The sequence below is a fragment of the Camelus ferus genome, chromosome X (genome assembly GCF_009834535.1).
Source record: "Camelus ferus isolate YT-003-E chromosome X, BCGSAC_Cfer_1.0, whole genome shotgun sequence".
Lineage (NCBI taxonomy): Eukaryota > Metazoa > Chordata > Mammalia > Artiodactyla > Camelidae > Camelus > Camelus ferus.
Genome location: NC_045732.1, coordinates 14360934 through 14378765, shown reverse-complemented (window position 1 = coordinate 14378765; position 17832 = coordinate 14360934). Strand labels below are relative to the sequence as shown.

Below are 17832 nucleotides of genomic sequence, written 5' to 3'. Positions count from 1 at the left end.
GGCACCGAGATCATCAGGTGGCAGCTTTGAGTGAGCGCTATGACAAATTGAAGGTTAGTCCGATCTGCCTTAAGCCAACCCCTTTCTGCCAGCAAATGTCATGGAAATAAAAAGTGTATTCACTGCTTGCTACGGGGCAGGTGAAGGTTTTCTCTTCCCCCTTTGTTATCTGATTAGTTGTAGCATGTTTTTTGGCAGCGTATAAAGGTTACACAACAAGGGTATCTTGTAAAAGTTGACTGCTGCTTGTAATTTTAGCGTTGTCAAGGTGAGGGCGAATTCAGAAAAGTCGGGATCATTTTCATTCCTTGCAGTTGAGAGCGAGAGAGCATGAGAGAGCGCGCTCGAGAGCTTGCAGGAAGGAATGACAGATAAAATCTGAGTTTGGGCATTTGGGGGGGCATGCATTTTCCTTGCTCATCAGGGAAAACTAATTTCTCTCTCATTGTACCTGTATCTAGTTACTGCACAAACAAAAGAATAGAGGGAGGAATGCCTGTAGCAAGCAAATGTGGGATTTTAGGGGACATGTGACCTTGTATTCCTTGTGTAAACGATCTGCAGCTTATTGGTGAAGGAGAGTGTTCCGACCATCTCGGGTTTCACGAAAGAATTCCTTTTTGAGGCTTTTGAGTCAGTAAGGTTACAGGCAGGACTGTTTGAACTTCACTTTTCACGTGAAATTATTAACCGAACTCCAGCTCGGGGAAGGATAATTAATAGGACTCTACATCAAATTAAAAAATCACTCTCTAAATATGGATAGAAGGCACCAGGGAAGAAATAAGCCAGGTCTCCAGATGTCTGTTCAACTTCGGGCAACGGTGGGTGTAATTATTGCAAACTCAGCCGAGAGAGTTTGCTCTGATAGTGAGACACTCCATATACTCTGCTTACCAGCTAATTTTAGATCACAAGACGCCAATTAAAAGGAGAGGAAGTATAAATTAAGAGCTTTGAGTAAATATATATTGAAGGCCTTCCTCTCAGGACAAACACACACTGTGTTGGTGAGCAAATAAAGTGAATCACATGATCAAAAGTTTTACCACTCAGCCCATCGTCGCCTCTCAGAAACGGTTTCTATCACTTCTCCTCCGTGCTGATGTGTGCTTGTGTTTACCGGGACCATGTAGTTTATTTTGGGACACTGGGATGCACGGACCACATCTTGATTTGGTTTGCCTATTTCTTGGGATGCTGAGGGAACTTGGTATGCTAAAGTGAATCCCTGTTTCCAAATGTCACTTGGGAAACAAAAGCATCCCCTGGGCAGCATGCCTCACTCAAAAGTGTCCATTGACAATCAGTGCAAATCCATCTTTAGGAAGTTAAGCCCTAGGATTTAGGTGATACAGACAAGGGAAGACAGCTGCTGACTGGTTTTCTAATGTCGTGCTCGAAGGTAGCCAAAAACACATCTCCAAGGTCAATAATAGCAAAGGCAATGCATGTTTGAATTGTGCTGCTGGAACAAATTCTTCAGAAATTGATATGGTTATCAAATTTTAGAAACCAAGGTGACGAGGACCCCCCCCCCTTTTGGTTGAGGAGAGACAGAATATTTAAGATGATTGGAAATAGGTGTTCTGGTTTTCCAGAGTGTAAACATGCCAGATCGTTTTTTTTTTCCTTTACCAAAAAGTATTTCTTTAATTGCATTAACACTGCTTTTAATGACCACTTGTTAAAACACCACAATGGTGTTCGATATTCAACCACTCCCATACTTGATATTTAAATCTGATACTCGAGTTCTTCTCATTCCCTGCTTGCTGCCACAGAGGAGTTGTTACTATTTACATAACATCTCCAAGTTTATGAGGAGACACACTTTGATGCTCTAACCCTTTTTTTGATGAAAATGAAACTCTTCAATCACAAGTCCTGTACACTTGTCTAATCAAGCCTGTGGGGTAGCGGTCGTTGATACTGTTACCAAGAGGGCCTGACAACATATGATGTAGTAGATTGTATCTTGTAATTACAGAAATATAGGCATATAAACAGCACCCAGTGCACCAAAACACATTTATAGCCACTCAACAAAATATGCTTATAAGCATTTATTTATAGCCATCCACAAAAGGTGCTTATGAGCATTTAAACCAATAACATGCTAGCCTAGCCAGTTTGTTCTGAAACATGCCACTTATGTGAGTGTAAAAAAAGAAAATCATAGGATAGATGACATATGGGTATCTCTTGTTATTTCAAAACCTAAGGACAATATAAACCTTGATTTTTGAAGAAAGCGATAGCATGCTAAAAGGAGCAAAGCTCAGGAAGGGTATTTTTGTTAATGACTTTGATCTGAAAAACTAAATGTGTTCTCGAAGTATATTTTCCTGAAGCTTTAGCATCTCGTACAGAACTGGATTTGTGATGATGTAGAGACACCAAACACGGAGAAATTTGAGGATGCTTTCATTGATAACACAATAGGTCTGCTTTACTTTCTTGAATCTGTAAGGATTCAAGTGTCTCCTGTTTGAAATTTTTTTTTTTTACTTCTGTTAGTAAAAAAAAAAAAAAACTAAATACTATTAGTATTTGAAGAGGGGACTTCTGCAGTGATTATGAATAATTATTTCTTGCAGTAACACTCAACTTTGAGGGATGTTTTTTACTCACATTAGCTCTCAGTATACATGTGTTTATATAAAGAATTGGAATATACTTTTATACATTACAACTTTTTTTTCTAGACACAAAGGGGAAAAAAACAAAAATTTCAGCATGTGGAATTCATGCAAATAAAATCTTTCGCGTCATTTGAAAGAGCTTCAAGTTAGGCAAGTTAGGAATCTAATGCTTTCAGAGACTGTGCTTTGGGAAGTACTCATAAAATATTGAAGCAAAAAGAAAATTAAACCAGCATTTCCTGAACTCTATTTTAAGATGAAAAGAGAAAAGTCTTCCTGCCAAATGCATAAGCCTCTCAACGGAGCAGATCATAATGTGGACCTTTTTACATCATTTTAGTTGAATTTTAAGAAGCCCCTCAGACCTTCAAACTTGGATTAAAGGTTTGATTTGTGAACCACGTAACACCGAAGAGAATTTAATATAACACATTCCAGAGTTTTCAGGGAATTACACTGCAGTCGTTCGTTTTCTTCTGTTCCAACATATGATGTTGGAGCTCTTGTTTCTCTTCTCTGGTTACACCTATAACAATATACAAACCCAGAAAATGTGACCTTTCCTTGCCCTTCAGTTTTAGCAGAGTCCCACCTCAAGTGAGCTGAAGGTGAAGTTCCAGATCACTGTATCACCGTTGTGACTCTGGCCCTCGCTTGGCCTGAGGACTTGATTTGTATAATACCTCTTTCAATGGATCATCCCATTATAATTTTATAATAGTTTGTTCAAGGTTCCAATTAAATCTCAGCCTTCGTATGTAGTCCTTCTCATCTGGAGGTGAAGACATGGGATTTCGCTCTGGGGCTTCATTTATAGATTGTAAGGTTCTATATGCTTTGAAAGTCTTGGTCTGTATTTGCCATTGGGGAAGTTGTAAATGGATACTAAGCTAGACTTTTTTCTTTTTCCTTAGAATTTCTGTAACTTGTTTCTTCTTTGAAAATGGTATCAAATATAGCGCAGGTTGCAGGGAAAAGGTGTGTTGTGCATGTGTGTTACGTGCATATGTGGACAGACAGAAGCCAAGGATGCCGCTCCATCCTACAAGAGGCAGGATGGGCCCCCACCACGTAGCCATCTGGTCCCAAATCTCAGTTGTGCTCAGGTTGAGAAACCGTCATCTATGAGAAGAATTTAGTGTTTATTGCTGTGTTACTCTGCTAGGGCTGCCACATCAAAGGACCACAGACTAGGTGGCCTAAAGGAAAGAAATTTATTGTGTCACAGTTCAGGAGGGTAGAAGTCCAAAATCAAGGTGTCAGCAGAGTTGATTTCTTTTGAGGGCTGTGAGGGAAGGATGTATTCCAGGCCTCTCTCCTTGGGTTGCAGGTGTCTGTCTTCTCCCTGTGTCTCGTCGCATGGCATTCTCCGTGTGCTTGTCTTTGTGTTCAAACGTCCCCTTCTTAAAAGGATACCAGTCATGTTGGATTAAGGACCCACTCTACTCCAGTATGACCTCATCGTAACCATTTATGGTGACAATGAATTTATTCCTAAATAAGGTCACATTCAGAAATATTCAGAGTTAGGACTTCAGGGTATGAAATTGAGTGGGGGGGAGGCACTTACGAATCCATAACAGTCACTTACTCCAGTGTATACCTAGTTATCTAGTCAATTTGAACAGATGGTGTGTCTCCATCAATGATTTAATCACCTTAAGTTAGGCAGAGACCTTTGGCTCCCACTGTTCCATCACTCACCTAAGACTTGCAGATAATTCATTCTCAATAAATACTTGTCAGCTGCTTCATTGATGATCGTAATGCTATACGAAAGTTTAAATTAAATTCATAATTATATTGCAAATATTCATTTTATAAATGAAAAGCATTTTGTAAGATAATTTCTAAATTAGGGCAGAGCCAGATATTACCTGATATTTTATCTCACTGGACGTGAATCATCATTTTGGTCTCTACTGCGTTTTGTTGGTTAAAATTTCATGGGGTGAACTTCGATAAACTAGATCCCAGGTAAGTGTAGAACAGTTCACCTTTGTTCTGTGTCAGTATATGATGGACACTCAGTAGACCCATTAGACCTGTTATTTCATTTACCCTCCCATCAACTGTATCTGACATATAGGGTTGTTTTTTTTTTTTTTTTTTGAGAGATCATGAAAAGGTAAGTTAATAAATGCTTCATAAATGAAGACACTATGAACAGAAACAGTCTGCCTCCTTCACAGAGCTAGTACTTTAGCAGAGAGTTCCAGCAGGTGAATGTTTTCTCTGTTGATGGTGGAGGGAGGTACACTGTTCCCAAAGCAGGGACACCAACCCCAGACCTGAGAAATGGAGAAAGGCTTCCTGGAATAAGGACCATTACACCTACCATGACCAAGCTTTTATTAGAAAACAATGTCAGATTTACTAGATGTCTGTAAATTATTGGGTATCCGTCATTCTTTTTTATTTTTAACACTTACAACATCCCTTGTGCAACCCTATATCTTTTTTCAAACTGGTTCACCCGAATTCGAGGCTAGATTTGAATCTAAAATGTAGATAAACCTTAACGACATTTCGCCGTATGATGCCGTCGGAGTATGTGAGTAAGTCAGATGTCTGTCTTCCAACATGTTTTGGTTACATGAGGTCTCACCAGTTCCAACTGGCCCCTTCAAAATGCATTTTGGCGCCTGCTTATTTCATAGGACCATTTCTTTCATCTGCAGGATATTTTTTGAAACTTCCCATGTGATGAAATAGGGTTTCTGAATATTTGTAAAATATGTTAAACCTTTATTTTAATTTTCTTACTTTGGTACAAAAAGAAATTATGATATATGGAGTAAAAGAAAACATCTCCAGGGATATGTTTTTGACAGTAATCTCAAGGCTCCATCCTATTCTGTTCTCTTCCTCATCTGTCTATTCCCCGATGCATCCCCTCTCTCTCCCTCACCTGCAGAGAGGAATGTCTTATTGCCTGATAATTTATTGTTATTGGACTCACTTTTGAGAAGCTCAGAGTTCTGGGAAATGAACAGACAAGTACACAAGGTACCGTGTAGTCACATGGCTGTGTAAACATATGTAACTCTGGAGCCTGTTGCTTAGCTTAAGTTCGCCTGTGAAACAGGACTACTAACGTACTTACTTCCATAGAAACTTGGGAAAACAAATTCAATTGCATGTAAATCCTCAGCATTGTGCCTGGCACTATGTTAGAACATAATATTGTAAGAAACCAGGGAGTAGAATGGCGTGATGGTTAAGGTGTGGACTTGGAAGGCAGACAGCCCGCCAATTATTTTTTAACCACCGCTTGTCTTATTTGCGTGTGAGATAAGGGTCCACGTTGTTGCTTTCGTGTGCTCTTCTGTTTCTGTGTCTCCAGCACCTGGCAGGGCAGAGAGGCACAACAGTGAGTAAACACTTGTTGATGGACAGGCGCAGAATTGATGGGTTGGAGGAGTGCTTCAGGGTTCGGAGGAGGAAGGACTGACTCTGGTTTTGAATAGACAAGAAATCTTGCTTCAGGGTGGTGGGCTTTAAGCCGCCCTGACAGATCGGTGGATTATGCATCAAAGAAGAAAAGTGGGGCGTTCCTCGGGAGTGAGGCCAGCAGAGACCTGTTGGCAGGAATCCGCAAGACAGCTTAGGGATTCTAGACAATGCTGGCTGGAGCACAGGGTGCCGATGGAGGGGCCAGGGAGAGAGGATGTCGCAAGAGTCCTGTTGGGGGAAGAGTTTGAGTCTTTGAATGCCAGGTTAAGGGTTTGGGGGCATTTTTACTCTTCTCTATAGCGTAACACTGAAGTGATTTTGTTTTCGAGAGAGAGACACTGATGTGTATATTTTCTGAAGGTAGGGTCAGATGAGGATGTCAGAAAGATTAGGGTCCTTGGGTGCACGGAAGAAATAGAAGAGGGGAAAGATGTTCACATTGCTTTAGATTTTTGTGGTCTCTTTTTCAATTGGTGAAGTGAAGTAGTATCATAGGTCAACCCCCCCCCCACACACACACACACACACTGTCAACAGAAACATGCAAATGGGTGAGTCTTGTCCATGAAGACTAAGGAAGTAGGAGTGGTCATTGCTGATTGGCTCTTGGATCCAGGCATAAATGCGATTCTTTTCCTGCTTTCCTGGTGCAGGGACATACTGGTGATGGGTGCTTATTTCTTCTGGCTTTTGAAGTGACTATAGAATGCTTTTCAAACCTCTGAATGTCTACCACAAACCTAAGGAATGTTTTATAGTCAGAAGCATCCTTGAAGGTCATGATGTTTCATCCCCATTCTGCAGATGAGGAAGTTGAGAGTGCTAAAAGGGGTTGCTCCAGATCACCTGGCAAGAGGACGTTGAGCTAGGACTAGAAGACACGTCCTCTGCTGCCTGGTTGTTCTGTGGCTCTTTGACTACTTGCTACTGCAGCTGACGGTGCCAGTTTGGACAGCATCGCCTTTCAAGTGGTTCAGTCATTTCTAAGGTTTCTTTTGAGGTTTGGAGACTAAACGCGGTGATTTTATGCTGGCACCTGGCCAGGCTGTAGGCCACCATCATGGATGTGGGATGATGCCTCTAGGGCCACCAAAAAAGCTGCCTTAAGATATCTCCATGCTGGGGGGAGGATGTAGCTCAGTGGTAGAGCGCCTGCTTAGCATGCACAAGGTCCTGGGTTCAGTCCCCAGTACCTCCATTTTAAAAACACCTAATAATAAATAAATAAGCCAACACCCCCCCCCCATAAAGACATCTCCATGCCAACATTTTCTCCAGTTGAGCCAGTGTACACTGGGTTGTCTTAAAGAGCCAGACCTCATGCCAGGAGCTGAGTTCACAGAGATGGCCCCAGATGACCTTGGGGACACTACAGAGGAAAGGAGATCCTTGTGTAGAGATAAATGAATGGTCATTGCAGCTTCAAAGGGGCTCCTAATTTCCCTCTTAGGGTGATTTTTTCCTGAATGTCTTAATATATAGATAACTACTTAATTTTACTGAAGTAGATAAAGTGAGTCAACCTAAGTGAGGAGCATCAACTTGTGCCTGGTACTTGCATTTAAGTTGAAAAGTTTTGAAAGAACACAATTCATCTTGGCCAGTTACAAAGCTAAAGTGCATACGATTTGCTGAAATTACATGAACTAAATATTTCATTTTTTAAAACAGTGATTTGCAAAATTCTGTTTCATTCTCTGTCATTGACAAAACAGAAATTAGGTTATTCTTAAAGAGATTAGTCAGTTTTTTGATACTGGCTAGGTAAATAATGAAGAAGACACAAGTGGCCTGAGGAAGTGAATGTAGCCAAAGATTGGATTTGTTCTCGATATGTAACATAAGCATTCTGGAAAAATCTGATAAAACTTCATTTACAAAATCCACTTAAAACTTAATTCACTTTATGTTTGGGACTTTTGGGCATAATACTTAAGGTCTTTGTCTACCCATGAGGATAGCTGTTAAGCTAACAGAAGAGCACATTTTTGCATTTTTCATCAAAAAAGAAAATGCTTGTAAAGTGTCTACCACGATGACTGGCACATAGTAAGCGTTCCATGAACATGAGGTATTATTCTATCTGGGCATTTACTGTTACAATAAAGGCTTCATTGGTGTAATCCAATCGTGGATTTCCTGGCAGCATCATAAATTACTCAGTGGTTATAGGGTCGATTTGTGTTTCTGGCTGACATGGGAAATTCTGAACAACCCTCAGGGGAATTATAATTGGCTGGAAACTTTGATTTGTCCTTCTTTTTAAACCAAGCTAAGTAGTAAAAGTGGACTTATAAGAAGCAATGACTGGTGGACTGAAAGAAATGGCTTGAAAAACAAGCACCATTTTGAAATCCAGGGGGACGAGCTAGTCTTTCATGTTCCTGGTGTACCGGATGGAATTGACACCCCAGGTGTTGACAGGACCTATGACTGTTTCCTAGGAAAGAGAAGCTGGCAGTCGGGTTTATGCCATGACTGTCACTTTCAGACACATATAGACAGATGAGGTACATAGAGGTGACATGACGTGCAGGCAGCCTGAACCAATCACAAGCTCAGTTGGCCCGGTTTCTGTTTTCTTGTAGGTTGCCTTTGGTGTGTGAGCGAAGGATGGAGCGAGACAGCCCTGGGCTCTGTGTTAGCAGCTGTCTCCCTTAGACTAGGAAGAAGGGGGTGTTTCAGTACTGGTTAGGGCTGGTGGAGGAGGAAAGCTCTGAAGTGAAGGAGCTTGCAGAAGGAGGGGAAAGCTTTCAGCCACTCCGCTGTAGCGACCTGGGGATTTTGTTCCCCATGCTCTCTTCTGGACTTTAGGGACAGAATGAATGCATAGAACAGTGGTGGTATCACCTACTCCTCCCTTATATCTCCTTTGCTGCTTTTGTGGGGAAAAAATCAGGAAAATTACAAGTTTTATTCACATTGGGATAGACTAGCTTATTACTGAAACAACATGGAAATCATGAAAAGCTTTTACCCGCTTTTGTGTCTTTATAAGTGCTCTCCTTCCCCATCTGCGTCATCAAATCCTGCTTTTTTTTTTTTTTTTTTAAGAAAAGAAAACTCTTATTTATTCACCCAAGGGATCTTTGTGTTTAGCTAATGAGATAAGCACTGGGTCAACTCTGGGAATGCAGGAATGAGTAACAAAGATAAGTTGTTGCTTCCATGGTCTAGACATAATTATAACATGTGATAAGAGTATATAAAAAAGCTATGAAGAGAGTTATGTGAAATTCAATCCATGAGATAGCGTTGGGTTTTTTTCATTTTTTTAAACTGAAGTATAGTTAGTTTACAATGTTGTGTTAGTGTCTGGTGTACAGCATAGTGATTCAGTTATATATATTTTTATATATATATTCTTTCTTGTATTCCTTTTCATTATAGTTTATTACAAGTTATTGAATATAGTTCCCTATGCTGTACAGTAGGACCTTGTTGTTCATTTATTTTGTATGGAGTATGTGTGTCTGCTAATCCCAAACTCCCGATTTATCCCCCTCCGCTTCCCCCTTTGGTAGCCATAAGTTTGTTTTCTATGTCTGTGAGTCTTTTTCTGTTTGGTAAATAAGTTCATTTGTGTCATTGTTTTAGATTCCACATTTAAGTGATAGCATATGATATTTGTCTTTCACTGTCTGACTGACTTCACCTCGTATGATCATCTCGAGGTTGCTGACAATGGCATTATTCATGAAATAGTTTTTAATATGACTAATAGTCCAAAATTGCTGACTTAGGGGTTGCTCTCTGGAAATCGCCTAATTCCAAAAGCTGAAGGGAAAAACACATTTCAAGGAAAAGCAGCATTCAGCGGGGAGCACAGTGACGTTCACGCAGTGCGTTCCTGGGGAGAGGCAGGGAAGGCAGAATACGAGGACTCCAGTCCGGGAAACAGTCTGGGCCAGACCCTGTCTTATTAAAGGTCCACTGTTCACAGGCTGGGCTGTCGGCTCTCCTCACGTGCTTTCCTCAGAGGTCTCCGTTTCCTTCCTGAGCAGGGCTCCCGGGTCAGGTACATATCCAGGCTTGGGAGCAGTTTATGTCATTTCCACTCTGCAAGGACCATCTCCAGGAGGCCGCTGCAAGGCCACGGGGGGAGGGAAGTGCTATTGTGTTGCCAAGCCAGCTGGTGGGCTGGCTTCATCTGTGACGGAATTTTTACGAACGTAGATGTTAGTATGAATATCCTGGCTGGGTAGAGGTTGATTCTTGCTCCTTTGACCCTTGACATGGCTATCCAGAGCTCAGCTGCTCTTGATTGGCATCGTCAGGGTTAAGGCTGAGAGGAGTGACATGGCAGGCTTTCAGACTCATGCTGACTGTGGCCTGTCACTTCTGGACAATCTAGGAGAATTAAGGTGCCCATACAAATGCCACCCCTGGAGCTTGGAGGGAGGTGCTTTTCTTGCCCCTGGATTGCTGAATGAAGCTCTGAGGGGGTCCCAGCAGACAAGGATCTCACACATGTATAGTATTCAGCTTATCCAATGAAGAGTTTCCAGTTTCTCTTTTATTCTAGAAATTCATCTAGAAACATAGTCTGCAGGGCCACCACACTGCCTTTGCACCTCTAGAAGAAAGTCTTGTAGACCAGGGCTGGGTGGTGGGAAAGGGAAGGGGAGTTATCTCCAAGAGGCTGCTTTAAGTTGTTGTGTGATGCGGTTCAGGGGTATTTGTTTATTCAACACTGAGAACCAGCTATTACCAAGAGTAATGACTAGCATTTGGAAATCTCCAGATTGACAGTTTGCAAAGCACTTTCAAGTATTATTTGATCCTTGGAACAACCGTGTCTCCCCTGCAAAAAATGTGGGAATGATAATACCTGCTCGTTAGAGATCTTGGGAGGATTAAATGAGATAATATAGGTCCAGGTGTCTATCCCAGTGTCTAGTGGGTGGGAGAAGCTAAGTTAGTAGGAACTATGTGGAACACGAAGCCACAGGAAATTAAATAACATAGCTATGGTTAGAGAAATGGAAGTCTGGAGGCTCAGACCCAGGGACCGCATCTTGCCCATAACTAATCATCACCTGTGATTAAGGCAGAAAGAACTATGGCCCAAACTTCAAAAAATGCTACACTTCAAAAAATTAGTGAGAAGGAAAAAGAGCTTGGAGCTTGAGTGATGGAGAGACAAAGTGCTTTTGCCTTAACTTCTGACACAAGGCCTCCCTGGGCTAAGCAAAGATGTTTCCTCTAAAGTGGTGACTAGGTTGAAGATGATATATTTTCCATTCTACTATAAATGAGTAAAAATATGAAAATGAAATATGCAAACCATGTGGAATAATTTTTATTTTCTTACAGTAATGTTGAATTGTTTAATATTCACCAGCTACTCTATACTTTAGGGTTAAATGAAGGGATGAAATGAAAACTCTGATGATCTCTAAATGTATTTCATCACTTGAAAATGTGATTATTTATTTGTCCTAGTTAAAAATGTAAATTTAGAACCTTGGTCTCTGAGTTTGACATTTCAAATCGCTTAAGAGACCTAATTGAGTTCTTATTCCTATTTAGTTATTCTTGGCAAAGCATGGATACCCATGAAAATGGACACCACATGTTAGTCAATAACAAAAGTTTGGAATCTGTTATCCATTCCTCTTTCCAGGATTGCTTGTCAGTGAGAACTGTAAGTTTAAATTAGTTTCTTAGACCCAAATGTCTCAAATATAAATGTACACGGGAAACACTTGGGGGTCTTGTTAAAATGCAGGTTCTGATTCAGAAGGCCTAAAACGGGTTTGGAGTCCGATTTCAACTTGTGCCCTGGCTTTGCCATTTTAAATTTGCATGAACTTAGGTTAAGGAAAAAACTACAACTAAATTTTATAAGCCTTATTTGTTCATTGGTACAATAGAGGTATAATTGAGGATTAAAGCCTGTAATGCTTGACCCTTGGGAAGCCCTGGACAAAAGATAGTGGCCCTTCTCTCCTTTACTATTATCCCTGAAGGCTTCCATCTTCCCCCTTTATTCCACATTTTAAGTCTTCTTGGTAGTTATAAAGACATGGGTTCTTCTAAGAATTCAGATAATACAAAGTTGATAAAATAAAAGTGAATAGTCTTCCTCTTCAGTCATTCCATCTCCTCTTTTACTAAGTCCAGATTATTCTTTTTTTTGTAAATTCTTTTTTATAGAATTTTTTATTGAAGTGTAGTTGATTTACAATGTTAGTTTCAGGTGTATAGTAAAGCAATTCAGTTATACTCATATAAACTTATTTTTTCTTTTTATATTATTTTCCATTATGTTATTACAAGAAACTGAATATAGTTCCCTGTGCTATCCAGTAGGTCATTGTTGTTTATCTGTTTTATACATAGTAATGTGTATCTGCTAATTCCAAACTCCTAATTTAAAGGACTAACTCTAGGCTTACTGAAGACTACTCTAGCTTAGCTTTCACAGAATTCTCTAGTCTTAGACAATTCCAAGATTGTTTACCACCCCTTCATAATCACATAGCAGTCTGATTCTTTTATTTTTTATTTATGTTTTTAAATTTTTTATTGACGTTTGATTTACAGTGTTACATTAATTTCTAGTATATAGCATAGTGATTCAGTTATAATATATATATATTCCTTACAGGTTATTATAAGCTATTGAACGTAGTGTGTGTTCTGTATTATTTTATAAACATTCTTTGGGCGCAAGCCTTCCTGCCTCAACCGTTTGTCCATTTCTCAAGTCCAGGTGCTGTATCTCATAGTTCTTTTGTATCTGATTATTCATTTTTCAGCGACTAGAGAGCATTTTAAAAGGCTACAGGGTATTTTATCACTAGTAAACTAGTAAATACTTATTGAAACAAATGGAACAGCCCATAATAATTTAATCAGATGATATGGTACAATTTGCCCATCAAGTAGAAAAGAGAAGTCATAGCTCACCAGCTATTCTTTTGAAATTTGAATACATAAGCAAGTAAAATGGCGCCTTTCAGGTCGCTGCATTCATTTCTGAATCTACATATTGCTCCCCAATGATTTCTTTCAAGAAGGTATTATAGAGACCTTTGAATTTTAAAAAACTTCAGTTCAGACAGAGGTGATAAAATATTTGTCATTCACAAGGGGTAGGATAAGAATAACACTATGTACGTATATATTTTTATGTATATGTATTTTATGTTCTGCTGCCTCAGAACAGAGTTAGCTTTAATTCCCCTTTGAAGCAGGATGATAAGAAATCATGAAGACCGTAGAGGGTAGACTTAGCAGCACACAGTCGCTTTATTATGACAACCTAAAGGGCGAGGGGGCTGATGCTGGCATCCAGTGAATCAAGGCCAGGGATGCTGCTAAATGTCCTAAATGCACCAGACGGCCCCCACAGCAGAGAATCAAACGGCCCCAAATGTCAGTGGGGCCAAGGCTAGGACACCTGAATTTAACCAAAGCATCTTTGCTGGCAATTCAATGGGAAATGCTGACCTTGACTCTCAGAGGCATTGACTTGTCTCTCTGACCTTCAAAACCAAATCTGTTTTGAGAGGAGAGAGCTCAGCCCTTGCAGAATTCCCTCTTGCCATCTGTGGACGCCCTGAGCGGCAGGCTGGCAGTCCGCCCCCAGGCTGTGCACAGCAGGCTTCCGCCACCCCAGACCCCCAGCCTGTCTGGAGCAGTCTGTGTCCACACATGCCGTCCTTCAGGCTGTTTCAGCGTTATTTAAAGCTCCAAAGACTTATTATTAAATAGTATTTAATCCCTTTCCCAAACATGATTTAGGTACACTTGATATTATCTGCTGTCCTGCAGATCTCCTAGGTATTGCATCTCATGTTCAGGACTACTTCCGGGCGTAACTGTCTGTATCAGAGACAGCCTGGGGCTTTCTACCAAGTGGGAAGTCTGCAGAGACCAGGTCAGCAGCTGAGATTTTCACCCATATGGCTTATATTTGAGGGATGATCGTTTTAACTGTGATACATTCAAAGTGAATTATTTCTATAGATCAGAAGTTACTCATTAAATCTGTTCGTTGATTTTAAATCTGGCTTCCAAAGGAACTGTTTATATTTATACAGCTCTGAATGTTTATCTTTGCAAAACTGTAGAGTCTGAACCCCTCAAGTTGGAGGTTTGGAAGGGCAAAAATCCAATGTGAGTCTTTAGTGCCAAGGCCGAGTTATTCGGCATCATTTTTAAGTGTTTGTTCCTGCAGGCAGACGCTGTTTATTTTACAAGAGGTGGGCCTCGTGGAAGCCCTGAGCTGGAGGGGCCTTTGTCATCATTAAGTCCAGTGGCTCTTGCCCCAGGTGCACAGAGATCACCTTGAGCAGGGGCCCAGCCCAGTGGAGCAAGGTTCTCTGGGATGCAGCTCAGGCCCTACGATTTTCTCAGAACTCCGCAAGGGATGCTAATATGCAAACTTGGTTGAAAAACATCAATCTCGCCCAATCTCTCAATTACAAATGGGGACACTGAGGCCCAGATGAGTTTATAAAGGCAGGAATCAGCAGACATTAAGAGCCAGCTACTAAGTCTTGTTGATTTTGCAAGTCAGATGGTTTCCATCGGGACTGCTTTGCCCTCCAGTGAAAGCAGCCATAGACAGTCTGTAAATAAATGGGCGTGGCTTGTGCCAGCGAAACTATATAAAAACAGGTGGCTGGCCAGTTTGGCCCCAGGGTTAACCCCTGGTTTAGGCCTCACAGCTGGTTGGTGGAAACTCATATCCCAGACCACAAATATACCAGCCTTAAATAAATGTGTTTCCACTTGATATAATCTTACTGTTTGATGCAATGTCTATAACATACCCAGTTTCTGTAAAAGTTAAATACCTTTATGTAAGTTAAAACAAGTTATGTAGTATAGATGCTCTTAGAGCATAAAAATTTTCATTATCTGCATTCTTAGGAGGGGTCTTCATTTTGAAGATCTCTAGCAAATTTAAGCTAGTAATAATCATCATCACGGTGCCTCTGTTCTACTCAAGCAATAAGCCAGTCAATAATTCTGTCCAAGGGAGTGTTTTTTTCAACTGGAAAGTCTGAAAATAAGACGATGTGATTAGATCATCCGTTCAAGAAGGAAAAAAAAACCGCTCTGCTAAGGAAAATGGGATGAGGTTTTCTTTTCAACCAGTGAAGAAATCAATTGTAAATCTCTTAATTCTTTCTCATTGTCTCAGTGATTTACAAGAGGACATTTTATTCAGATTTCTTTTGAATAAATGTGAGCAGATTTGAATATTACATCTGATAGCTAGAGATGCCTCCAAGGAGTCCTTGGGAGTGACTGTGGAGTCAGGCCAAGGCGGTGGGAGTGAAGCCATCACAATTAATCTGGAGAGTTCTGTGTTTAGCTCTTATGACAATCTTAGTCCTTTTCACTGTTTGTGTAGCCCTTCCTCTGAAGTACACTCATAAAATAGGTTTCTTGGAAGGTTAAAAAGCCACTGAATCCGATCATTTCCCTTGGAAATTGATTTATCTCTGTTTGGTAGTTACTTCCATATCTGTATTTTTCAGAGAAAACGACTCCACCTCTTCCATTTTATATCTAAACAATATATTCGATAAAAGTGCTCCTTTCCTGAAAAAATCACTGTCACATTTACAATGATAAGATGGCTTTCTGGCAATGATTTCTCTGAATGGATAAACCCTAGAGATGGTGAAACAAAATCAAATTTGTCTCCTACAGAAAGTTCCCTTGTCATCCGTCTCTGTGATCCCCCTCTTTCTGGTGCCCCGCCCCCACGTCCCTCTCTGTGACGCCCCACAGATGTGAGGACGGCTTTTTCTAAGTTTGCTTTCTTCACTTTGCTCACTCCACCATATTAAAACTCCACTGCTGCCTTAATCTTTGATTCTGGAGGCTCGGTGAGAGTCATTTTTCCACTACAGTTGAGAGTTACATAGCCGTGTGTGATTTTATGAAATAAAGTGTTCCAAAGGAGTGTTCTAGAAGATGAGTGATGTGAGTTAATACCAAGCGTTTCTTCTGATAAGGAAATGTTAGGTGATAAGACAGCTGCTGAAGGTTGAACTGATCCTCATCCAGGCAAGTTCTCCACTTGAGGTTGTCTTCGTGGGGTAGACCATAGGCATAGAAAATGGTGGCAAAAATCAGTTTTGTTAGTTTCACACTGCCACTGAGAAAACAGCTGTAAGGAAGACAAGAGCATGGTCATTAAATACCACGAAACCCTTGAATGATGATTTATAAATTGCTGAAATGCAAATAATTTTAAGAAACAGAACCAAAACATTTCAGAACATTTTTTTCCCCCAAATTGAGGCAAAATTGTTTTTCACTTCACTGTTGCTAAAGATTGGTTTGTTTGGGCTTTTTTGTTTGTTGGTTGGTTTTTGTTGTTGTTGTTTTTTGCTGTTACTGTTTAAAGAGTAATTATTACCTTAAAGTATTTTTAAAAAATTTTCCCAAGCCATAAATTTCATGTAATAAAAGACAACAGGCAGAGAGCATCATGCCAGAACATTTCAGGTGTGCCCAGAACTCCACAGCAGGATGGATCCAGGAAGGAAGCAGCTTCCTGGAACCTGGCCATGTATCTTGTCAAGTCTCTCACTACCTTGGGAAGCCCCTCTAGGACATGCTGATGCTTGGGAGTTCCATTTAAAATAATTGGCAATATTCAATTTTTTTGTTTGTTTGTTTTGTTTTTAAGTTCTGGAAATCTAAACTATAAGCTTATTCAGATATATTATTTTATTCCAGCAGCCAACATTGCCTAAAGAACTAAGGAAGAAAAAAATAAAGAAAATATAAATATGAGAGTCATGACTACTATAAACTGATAAGCCAAAATTTTTAAAGAACAGCAAAACAAAAGGAGACCACCCTTGTTCAGGGGCTTTAAAGTAGGATTATTTAGCATGTGTTTCTTTCTTCCAACCCCAACCCCTTCCTCCATCATTCAGAAATAATCATCTTGTCGTGACAGGCACACATCCCATTTCAAAGATGCTTACCTGAGGCCTTTTCCTCCCTTTTAATTTTGTGACCTGAGTATTGGTGCAGCTTTCATCCTTTTGGCAGACAAAAGGATTCCTAGATGAAGGAAGATATGAGCCATTCTATGATTGTAGACTGAGCAAAGGGTGAAGAACAATATTTTATTTCTTATTTCAGTCATGTACAACAAAAGGCACAGTTTCCCCAAAATACCTTCAGCGTTTGTCAGCTGCTATCCTGATAGCCTACTAGGTGTTGAAAGTTTCAGTCATCTGGGCTCAAGGTTCCACTTTTTTAAAGAAAAAAGGGTTGAAACTTTCCATAATGTTCTCTACCTTGAGCTGTAGAAACACACTTACATCCAGATATTTTTTTCTTGTTGAAATCCTGAAGTAAGTCAAGGTGTACATATGAAATGATCTGCAATTCACCTTTGAAAGGCAACAGCTTATATTTTCATAAATTAGAGTTTATGGTTATGTTGCATTTTTACTCTCTGGGACAGCACTATTTTTCACCTGAATTTGTCTGTTAGCCTTTCCTTACAAATTCGAATTCAAACTTTAGCAGACCAAATAGATCTCCCCATTATTGACAGAGATATAAATACGAATTATCCCCTAATAAAAGTTTGGGAGAAAGCTGTAGTGTTAAAGGGATGATGACATGGAATACTATATATTTATCTATTTCTACTCTGAACTTGGATTCAGTCCTGTTAGTGTTTATGAAACTTAAATTAGGTCAGTGACCCAGAGTTGGTTTTATTTAGAGTGAAGTG

The 17832-nt window shown here is 40.1% G+C and overlaps 1 protein-coding gene across 1 annotated transcript in view; it reads left to right on the top strand.

The window, feature by feature from the left end:
• The window catches only part of MID1 (midline 1), a 138651-nt gene that overhangs the window by 50550 nt on the left and 70269 nt on the right, over positions 1-17832 (top strand). The gene's annotated exons all lie outside the window — the stretch shown is intronic.